Below are 11,711 nucleotides of genomic sequence, written 5' to 3' on the forward strand. Positions count from 1 at the left end.
TGGCCTCCGAAAAATGCATGTAGCAAGTTGAAACCTTTATAATCATATCAAGAAGTTCTCTGTCAACTTTTTAATTTACATTTTTGGTTTCCTTGGATCTTAAAATGTCTGTCTAGCAATTTTCAGCCATATTGTTTGATCGTAGATTAAGAAATTAGAAATACTATAGGAAATTGGACAACATCACTGAAGCGGAACAGGCAAAAATGGTGATTTTACTAATGACCATAACTCTGTTAATATTTAAACTTTTTCAAAAATTTTTTTTGTATTCTTCATATTTCTTTGACATCTACAAGTATGCCAAATTTCAAAAAAATCTATGACATGTGGTGTAACCCATTTGCTCATTTGGCATGGAATGACCCTGATGCAACATTCAAGCAATAACGGCCCTAGTGCATTATTTTATTGAATTATGCAAGCATGTACCGTGAGTGAAAGGCACTTCATTCGTAAAAAGTAGTTTTGAGGTGAAATAAGCATGAATCTACCTTTTTTGCATCTTTTTTTAAAAAAAAAAAACCAGGTTTTTCTCGACCCTGCTTCCCACTTTACCGTATCTCTTCAAAGCTTGATTGTGTACTTTCCTTCTAGACTAGATGCGTGCCAATAAAATACCTCCGTTTCACCCACATGTAATACGGCACTTAAACAATAAACACCATTACCTCAGGGCAGCCAGAGCCAGGCTGCAAATTCAGTTAGACTCGACCAGCTACCGCCGTTCACACGGGATTGATAGCCTAGATATTTTCATTTGTCAATTATCAAGGGAAATCACCGAAACATACAATCAACGTATCCAGAGCTTCCATACTTTTTATTCTATTTATTATTTAATTTTTCCCAAGTTTCCTCACGAACAATCAATCAATGTTATATTTGTCAGTAGCAGGAACATAGGTACATGTTTGAAATATACAAATAATATACACAATGCAAAAGTTACACAAGTTCCCATACCGACAGGGAGACAACGGGACGACCATACGGTCTACTAGTCAATTGCCACCCTACGGAAATGACGATTTTGCCATAATCAGCTTACAAGAGAAAAAATAAATAAAACGTTAAAACGTTCCGCGCTTCAACATACGCACCAAAAAAAAAGAAAAGCGTATTTAAAATAACGTAGACCTAAACACAAATGACAAGTTGGTTTCCATAACATATCACTTACGATGCACTGTAGCTTTGTAAAATTAACGTTTTGATCTCTTTTTTGAAACAATGAAATGATAAATTTTTTAGCCTACTTGGAACCTCTGACCAAACCATTGGTCCCAATACCTGCATGGACTTTTTGCCAAGTTCTGTGTTTGATCTATTTATAAAATAATTGTTGCTTGTTTGATATCTTGTGTTATGCTGATGAATGGATGAAGCATTTGTAAATAAATCACAATGCGTAGACGAATACTGATTCATATGAACTTTGTACATATGTTTTTTTTATTTCAATGTTATGCATGTCTTTTAGTTTCAAGATGTTCATTTTGAAAAATAAAAAATTAGTGTGAGCATAGTAACTTTGTTTCGTGATTATTCTTATAACCTTTTTTTGTAATTTTATTAATAGATCCAGTACACTGTCACAGCACAGGCCTTTCCCCAACTTGATATACAATATTGCAAATGACAGTAAATCAAAGCGTGATACACATCTTTTAAAGTGTCTGTGTTGACATAATTTCTGAGTTTTAGCAACGCCCATGAACCTTTTGCTACTTTTCCGCAAATTTTATCTATGTGATATTTCCATGTCAATTTGTTATCGATGTAATAGCGCCAAGGTATTTTATTTGATCTTTTTGTGGAATGCTTGTGTTACCCATATTAATCTTAAAATTTTTTATGTGTTTTTTATTTGTTATTATTTGTTATTTGTTTTATTTGTTATTGTTTGTTATTAACAATATATGTTTTCATAAATTGCCTACGCATCTATGCCCACTGCAAGCATGGTTGTTGTTGACAAAAGAGAACAGTTGTTAACTTGTTTATTCGACAGGTCCACTCCAGTTGATAACCCATCACGTTTTTTGTTTATAGTATTTTATTCTTGTACTCTTCCCCTTGTGAGGAGGAAAACTTGAAACAAAATTTTTCTGAAGCATTATTTTATTTCTACACAGAATTTGTAGGCCACGTTATCTTTGGTCGTAAAAGATGTCATTTCCATCAACAAAATGCGTAGCGTGGTCAGGAAGGAGCAAAAGAGGCAATTCCGCCTCTCTCTCCCTCTCCGAAATATTTGTTTAAACATTTCACCTTCGGTTACAGTAGGCTATCATTTAAAAGAGTTTTAGCCTACTATTAATAATTTATTTGCATCAGACAAAGCTGTCCATATCCAAAACAAAACAACGAAATAATACACAAACTGCAAATGCACAAATAACGAACAACAACAACGATTAATAAGCTATTGGCTGAATGTAGCCTACTCTCAGAATGCTCAATTTTAAGGTATTTTGTTCAAAATTTTCTGGGGGAGGCTCGATTCCCAGATACTCTTGTGGGTGCTTCAGGCTTTGCTGACTTGTTTCCGACTTTACTGACATATGCAATAATAGCCTAATAATTATAGACTCACCTCTGAATTTTTTTGCTGGGTAGCCTACTGTATATAGGTCTACGCCCCTAAGCATATTCTATTGAACAACTGTAACTTAATTATGGGTCCTGACAGTTCGATCGTGCCTTAAAAGCCCAAAGATTCTGCATTCAATAAACAGAGTATAATACATCGCTGATAGGCTACAATGTGTCTATACTTTTTATAACTTAATAGTTTATATAATTTTTATATAACTTAGGCCTACGTCGTTTTCAATATCTCTGCTTAGGCTAATATAGAGGTCAAAAATACTGAGCTGTCAAAAACCCTACTTTATTGCGAAAAGCAAAAAAAAGTAGCCTAGGGGGAGAGAGCACTACGTTTAATTCGAGAAGCGGTAGCGTGTTACTTTCATCTACTGGTTAGCGGTGAGTAGGAGAGCCATAGGCGTAGCCAGGGAGGCGAAAGGGGCCATGGCTCCCCCCAAATTTTCAAAGTTTGGATTCCGAAGTTGAACCTTTTGTTGAAAATATAATATAATTTGTATAAATTTATATCGTTTTCCAAGACATCTGGCTAATAACACCCCCCAGGACTTGTTTTAGACACACAGAAAGACACCAATAAATTTTGAAAATCGTAAATCGCGCAAAGTTTACGCGATTTACGCTTCTTTTAACTTATCTGCGGAAGCAATTTCAAAATCGCTTAGCCTACTCTGTTGGGTTTTTGTGTAGTTGAGTTTTTATGTAGCTGAGTTTTTTGTGTTCTCTAACTTTAACCGCAGTTTTTGGCCGTTCCTGTGTAACCTTTAACAAGTTAATTGCTGTTTATCTGCTAAGAAATTTCATACAAATATTACCCTGAAAGTGTTTCCAGAAAGCGCTATAATCCATTATTTGAGTGTAATTTTGCAAAAATTTACACTCCACCAGCTTTATTGCTTCCCTTGCTTAACCCACCAGGATACGCCACTGCATATCAGGTGGCGATGTATTAAATCAAACACTTTGTCGTTCTCTTCAATTCATCAAATATTTGGCCCCCCAAAAATTTTTTTCTGGCTACGCCAGCGAGCGGAGCGCCGCTGTTTTGACATGTAGCAGTAGCAATAGCGCACTAATTTCTAAGTAGCGGACACCCACCTCTGCATACTAGTAGCCTTTAGTTATTCCCTTAGCAGAGTGACTTCTACATAGGCTACTCGACTTTGGCGTATTAGTTCGCATTATAGGCTACTGTAGTAAAGTTTTTCAAGCCAATGTTGTTTTTATTTTAATTAAACACGTTTAAAAATTTATTTGCACATACAAATAAAAAACAGCATAAAATAAATTAAATAAAGTTAGATAAAAACAGGTTGATGAGTTACAAAATATCATATTTCCATAATAACAACCTATATAAAATAACATAGTCTACAATAAATATCACGATTCAAAATAAAACGTTGATTATGTGCAGACAGAATAAGTTACAACCAAAGAAAGGAAATTTTGTGCAGGCTAAGCATAGCTCATGTCAGCGTGTTACGAAATTACAGTGCATGGATGGACAGAAATTCACTGCCGCAGTCATAAAAAATATTCAACATTCTAAAGCGTTGCATGGCAGTCTAGCAAAGTGAAATTCAGTTAATTTGACCATGACAACTCCGCAAAAAGTTTGACCATGACAGCTCCCGTTGTGTGAAAAAAAAGCTCCCCGAAAACAATGCAAGCCAACTTAACAAAGGTTCAATAACTATGATTTAGGAATAAAAGAATCAAGAAAATGAAATATCTTCTGATAGGTGTCAAACCATTCTGATTTTGCATTGCAAGAATAAAAGAATGTAGAAACGGCAAAGCGCAAACGTTCAAAAGTGCTTAAAACTAAAAAAGGCTAATAGCTTATGCTTACACTTTGGTTGACAACGAATTATAATTTTCCAACAAATAATTATAAGGATCTCGCTTCAACAGCACGCACGTGTTTTTGTTCTGTTTGGGTTTTCTTGAAAACAATTTCCTCATTATTTTCTTAAAGATCTTTTTATTTTCTCTCTTGTTGGCTTCATTCTGCATGGCTTTTCGCTTCATGCGCCTAAGCAAGCGCTTCATGCCAGCAATGACTGCATCGAAGTTGGAGTCCTTTTAGAAATAAATTATAAATTAGCATTAAAGTTATTCCGCCCCGTTAGTTAAGTGGTTACGCCCCCGGCTCAAGCTCACACGGCGCTGGTTCGACTCTCGAGGTGCGTGCTTGAGCAACGCATTTCAGGACTGCTCTTCATTCAGCGACACCTAGTGAATGGAATAATTCCCCGGCAACAATACTTGAACAATCGGAAAACTTCACCCTGTCAATCTCGGTAACCGGCCCTGCGTCAAGAGCCTCTACATTCTACATGTATGAGAAACTACCAGGAATAACCTATCAAGGCTTGGTCAGTCTTGGAATAAAGATTCAACCACCAAACCAAACCTATTTCTTGTCAACAGTTTTCCTTTGTGTTAAGTTTCAGTCATTGATGACGGAAAAATCGACACTAGCTCTGTTGTTAAAAATTTATTATGCATAGCATCTACAAACCAAACAGCATACTAAATCACATGATATGCGTACTTCTAGTGCAAACTAAGCTGAGCTATCACAAGATTTTATTGTTTCTTAGAATGAAGAACACATGCAACAGACATAAAGCTATTGTTTCTTAGTCTAGGGCAGTCCTCTTCAACCTTTTTTCTCGTGACGTAGCTTGAATAATTTTTCAAAAACTTTGTATACCTTACAAATGGAAATGTTAAATTGCGCTTAAAAAAATTACTCAAATGAAAACTAGCAGGACGTGGCTCGTTGAGTTATAAAAAACATTCAATTATTATTTTCTCGTCTATTGAAAAGCACACCCAAAACTCTTTGTTTTTAATCCACTGCTGAAAGCGCAAGGACTAGATACGGGACTAGATACTAGATGCAACCGCTTAAGTTGATGAAGTATGATTGAGCGAGCAAAGCGAGGAAAAAAATTGCAAAACCAGCAAAAATTCAAGTTGTTTTTAGTTTTAGACATGAACGTGACCAAGTACTCCCATTGGATCCGCTATCGCATAGCCTACGAGTATAAGCTACTTTAGTAATTATTCATATTTTCTAAATAATACTATAGAAGCCCTGAAGTAATATGTATACCCTTCGTATACCCTTTCTCACTTGTATACCCCATTCGGGATCTGGTATACACTTGAGCATAAAGTAGCCTATAGCCGGTTAAAGAACACTGGGTTAGGGCACATAGAGTAAGAAAGTGTTGCAAAAGGTTTTTCATCTATTAATGCAGCCAATTCTTTTTTCTATAAACAAGCAAATTCTATTTCTATTATATTTTTTCTATGTCATGTAACTTGCTTACATGATTGGCCAGCATATCCTTCACCAGAAGAAGAGCTCCGATTTCGTACTCGCGTACACGCGCTCCTGTGACTTGTGTCTCACATTCGGTTGTAGTTTTCTAAAAAGATAGATGGCGTCAATTTACAATTTTTAAAAACAAAGCTCTTTGGACTATAAGTCGGGTACTCTTAAAAAAAGTAAAGCTTACTTTGGACACTTTCGATTTCTTTGAACCCTTCCTGCAGTCCTTCGGTACCGTAGAATTTCGTAACCACATCGCAAACTTGAATGTGTTTATCAGCAATGAAAAAGACTTGTCAAATTCTCTCTCGATGACTTTCCTCTCTTGGGGTGAGAGCCAGTTCCGATTCATTGCTTTGATTGACTTGTTCACTTTCCTTCGATCAATCTACAAAGACAACAAACACAACATTACCAAATGTTAATGGGTTAACATTTAAATGTAAGATGAAGCAATCACAAAAGAAAATGAAGTTTGGCTAACCATTAGCTCAGTGATTAAGCGCCCGATTCAAGATGAAGAGGCGATGGTTCGGCTCTCCGGGTGTGCGCTTGAGCAACGCATTTCAGGACTGTTCTCCATTCAGCAGCACCCAAAGGGTGGAATAATTCAGACAACAATAACTACTGAAGTTTCATTCTGTCAATCTCGATAACCGGCCTTGGGTCAGAATCCTCCACAAGTATGCGAAACTACTAGAGTAGTACGAGGATAAATATTCGAAGTCAAGCTAAGAATACCTAGCCTACATCACAAAATATAGGATACTATTTTGCAAGTTAAATGTGACTAATTTAATTAGTTAATCCCACCATCTTTGGTAATACTTTAGAAGTATAAAACATATAAAACAAGTGCCATTGCTACCTTCAACCTCTAATAATTCCATCAATTTGTAGTCACCAAAAAAAAGTTGCAACAAACTTTTGAAAGATTTGAGAAAATACCTTTGTTGACTTAGCCTAAACATAACCATGAATTTGTATATTATAATCGTTCTTCCTAACCAAACCAGCAAAACTCTAACTTGAACCAAAATATCTGACTTTTATCTAAACGTTGTGAGAAAAAAACTTTGGAAATGCTTGAACCACTCCTATTTGTATTTCTTAAGTTATATTATTAAAATTGTAAGTCGGAACTCAAAAGCTGTTCGATATCAGACCCTACATGTTTCCGGGAGCACTTCAACCACAGGACTCTACAATGTGTTTCTGACTTTACAGTCTTACTGCTAGTTACTAATTTTTGAATCAGAATAAAAGCAGGACAGTTCATTTACCTTTGTATTGTATATGCAAGCTGTTCCAGAAGACAAAAAACTCTTGTTCAATCGTTCAAGATATTTATTTGTGACCAATGGAGATATTTCTATGTTCTTTTTAGGTTTTCTTTTCTTGTTTTTACAATCAGTTGCATGAAAACTAACCAACAGCAACACAAGGAGTAAACAGAAGCATGTTGAGGACCACATTGCAAGATAACAACTTTTGAATAAAATTGAAAATTACAAACAATTTCAATTTAGAGATTTTTTGATTTTGGTATCTTTGCCTTAGCAGCTAATCCGTGAAAGTGATTTCAAATGCGACAGCGGGGGTTTTAAATATCCCACCGCTTCGGAAATTTTTCAGTTACTTTCAAAATGGAACCAGATTGCTGCAAATGTTATAAATTCTCGATATAGATATAATATGTTTATTTTGGTCTATATTGTGTTGTTCTTCACAGCTTCTCTGAAACAAGGACTGCAGTTGCTTTCGATATAGTGCACATAAACAGAGCGATTTTATAAAAATAATAAAAAGAGCTATTTAAAACTACTGTAAATGAAGTGATAGATAATTTGGTGCTTATTCATTTCGATTTCTGGTCATTGACAAAATGCAAATATTGTGCTGTGATAAAAGCACACAGCATACCAACGAAACACAAGCGTGCCAACTGAAAAATGATTTCCCATAACTATGTAATAGTCCAAGCTTTGTTAACATGGACTAGAGCAGGGGTTCTTAACCAAGGGTGCACTGCACCCACCACTAAGGGGTACGAAACCTGCTTCTAGGCGGTGCGGGGATGATGAATTAATTATTAAAGTTTGTTATAATATGACGTAAGAAGCAAAGTTGTTTTACCAGATTTCAGCAAAAATTTCGAATTGTAGGCGACTATCACTTTTTAGCCAATCCTAGGAGGGGTGCGAGAACTGATTGGTAATTTCAGGGTCGTGCCGACAAAGCAAAGGTTAAGAACTACTGGACTAGAGCATAGTTTTACAATACCACAACTCCCACTAATTTAAGTTTGAGATGATGATTTTGAAAATAGGTCCGGTTTGTTGTGGACTAAAAATTTAAGCACAAAATCAAAAATACAAAACAAACTTTGATGCTTTTTGGTTTTAAAAAAATAGAACCTGAAGCAAATGTTGAAGACGATCGATGAGTTCTTGGATGGTGATTAAAACTGAAAATGTTTTTTTGCGCTTCTTTAGGAAAGTATCTGAAAATCTGAAAATGAGAATTAGGTAGGCTATAAGCTAACCCTTGCTAAAAGGGTTTAACAATGCAAGAGAAACAAATATAGGCTATAATAATCGATGCCAGTATCACAAAGTTGCCGATCCAAGAGCTCAATTGAAAGTGTGTCATCATCATCATAAAGTTTCTTCCTCTCGTCGAGGGTTGGAGGTAATGAAGCCCCAAATTTCTCTGTCGTGAGATTTTTTTGCAGTTTTGTATACATCATTTTTTGTTTTGTTTTTATTGTTTGTAGATTTTCCATATTAGTTTGCATTTTAAGAGGCAATAAATTATTAGTGATTCAAATATATACTATGGTCTATGGCTTACTCCTTGCTATTAGCCACAGGTGGAATAGCTAGGAAAGGCTTTTCGATCATGTTTTTGACGCAAATTTTAAGGCATGAAAAGAAGTGGACAACAAAGGTGCGGTTTGATGCTTTTCTTTTCAGTCACTTCCAGCGCTGATAACACAGAGACCATTGTTTTTATCTTTGAGTGTTATGAGTATTAATTTTTGGAAATCGCATTTCCTATTTTCTAATTTGGAAGAGGAATTAAAAAAGACTCAAAGTTTTGCCCGAGATTTAAGTAGGGACTTACTGCCAAGATAAATTTATTGTTTCGGTCACAATTTAAAAAAAGATTTAATGACCTCATATTAAGAGCAGTGGCAAAATGATAGCAAACGAAATCTCACATTTCCCATGATGACGTCATGTTTACTTTCTTTGTTTATTGGAAATAAAAACAAAGAAACTGTTTTGCAATTTCCTTTTTTCTATATTTATCACCTGCTGAGAATGTAATCTCAACACTGGCAGTTGCGTTATTGTCGGTGTTGCTTTTTGCATGGATTTTTAAACCAAAAATTAGCTGAACTGGACTTATGTTGGCCCACGTGTTTGCGAAAGATGTCTTAAAAGGCTACATAAGGCCAAGTTCAACTTGAAACATTTTGTCACACTTTGAATGCTGGATTTGTGCAATATTCTACTTACTTCGTGACTGATTGACATTTCGTTCATGACGAAACAATATTGAGGTCTTGTTAATATTTCAAATAATGCAAATGTGAATTTCGCATTTGTGAATAGAAAACCTGAAATCGATTTCCTGCAAAAGGTTTCCTTGAAAAGTGAAACCGGACATTCGTCTGGATGCTGTTTTAATGTTCACTTCCGGGCAAACGGTACATTGATTCAACGTCTGCAAACGTTAAATCAATGCAGAAAGGACTAATTTTGCTGTCTTGATGACATTTGTTGATTCCGGTTCTGAAACGACATTTGTGTGTAACTTTCACATTGTGTGTTTTCCGTTTAGTTCTAAATTCACTCTATCCCACTAAATATAGCATCGATAATACGAATATTTTTAAGCTGCCGTTGGTTTGGCAATACGCCACAAACAACATATCATTAACTCAAGGCTTCCTATTCACGAGTTCATATGTGTACGGGAAGCATATTTTTTGGGGATGCGAAAGAATTCTTGTCCAAATATAATCAACTGCGTCTAAAGTTTAGTCTAAACAAAAGTACACATGTAAGAAAAAGCAATAATATAACCTTAAAGAAAAAAAAAGCATAAGGCTGCTTCAATGCAAGTGAAATTCTTAAAATTTGACAATGCACCGATTTCACAGCCTCCCATCGGCAAGTCTAACGTGTTATACAGAGCGACTTTAGTTTAATGTACTTTCCAAATTTTTCTTCATCATCAAAACTTCTTAAAATTGTTTCCCTTTTTGGTGAGTGAAAATAATGATGTAGTGACTGTACTAACCCAAGTGCATTTCTCGGAAAATTGTTTACTTTCCGAGTATCTTGAAGAGCCAAGTTAAAAAGATGGGTATAACAATGCACGTAAATTGCCTATTCCTTGTATAATGAAATCTTGATAACGATAGGTATGAAATCTTGCCCAAATATGAAATCTTTCCCAAATTCTCGACAGATTGGGGGTGCGATCGCACCCCCTGCACCCCCGACTCGTACACCTATGCACGAGTTTTATAACAAAGAAATCAAATGATAGTGAATACCCAAGATAATAAAACGGTAGCTTTGAACAAGGGCAATTATAAATGTAAATGCAACCAAATAACTGGTATTAGGACTTTGTTTGATCGGCAAATAGCGCAGTGTTTATGGTGGTAAGCCTGATCCATGCAGGAAGTGAAAGACCGAGTAGTAAAACAGTATCGTGCATTTCATAATGGAAATTGGCGGTACAGGCTGCTTCAAAAGAACTTTTTTTAATAAAAAATCATACAAAATTCCTTACTGAGAAACTAATGTCAAAACGAAAGAAATCATTTTGTTTCAAAGCGAAAGATTTTGACTTGTTTCCGTTTCGAACGGTGGTCACCCAAACAACAAATCAACCGTTTTTACGTTGATCCAACGTCAGTAGACGTGACATCTACTTTGATACATGAACTTGATAGCGTGCGGCTTGGCTTCTTGTTTACCAAGTGACGTACACAATAGAATCGGTGAATCGATGCCACCCGCGATTCGCTCTAAGAAAGTAGTTATGTTAAAACAAACTAAATAAACGAAACAACATTTCGGGATTCCCCTAACTCTACGAGAACTAAACCCATTAGCAATTTGGCATTTTTTTGCATTGATTCAACGTTCTGTAGACGGTCATATCACATATTTTCGAATGATGGTGCTTTTTGCATATAACACTGAAGATTATTTGGGTAGCCTATTAACGGCCCAGACAGCCTAATCTGTCATTTTGACATTGATTCAACGTCTGCAGACGTTGAATCAATGAAAAAAGGCGGATTTACTGTCTGGGGTGGTCGCATTATGAATATGATTTATGGATATTAAAATTGTTCACATTGTAGGTTTTCGAGTTTCGACCTTTCTATTAATGCAAAGGTGACCTGGTATGACTTATCCAAATGTCTGTTGAGGTGCATGAAACTAGTTTGGAAGTTTGACACGACAAGACATGTTAGGTCGGCCATCAATCATTCTAAGCAGACGTCGCGGTTGGTGACAGCAGAGGGGGCGGAGCAACACGATTTCTCTAACCGAATCTTTACTAGGTCAGTGGCTGAGTGGTTGATATCTCCGCCTCAGCTTCGGGTGAACCTGGTTCGCTTCCAAAAGTCGACTTAAACAAAGATATTTTGAAATCGGAATTATTGTTGAATTGTTAGAACCTTCTGCAGACGTTGAATCAATGCAAAAATAACAGATTT

This window comes from Aplidium turbinatum, chromosome 9 (assembly GCF_918807975.1).
Source record: "Aplidium turbinatum chromosome 9, kaAplTurb1.1, whole genome shotgun sequence".
Taxonomy (NCBI): Eukaryota; Metazoa; Chordata; class Ascidiacea; order Aplousobranchia; family Polyclinidae; genus Aplidium; species Aplidium turbinatum.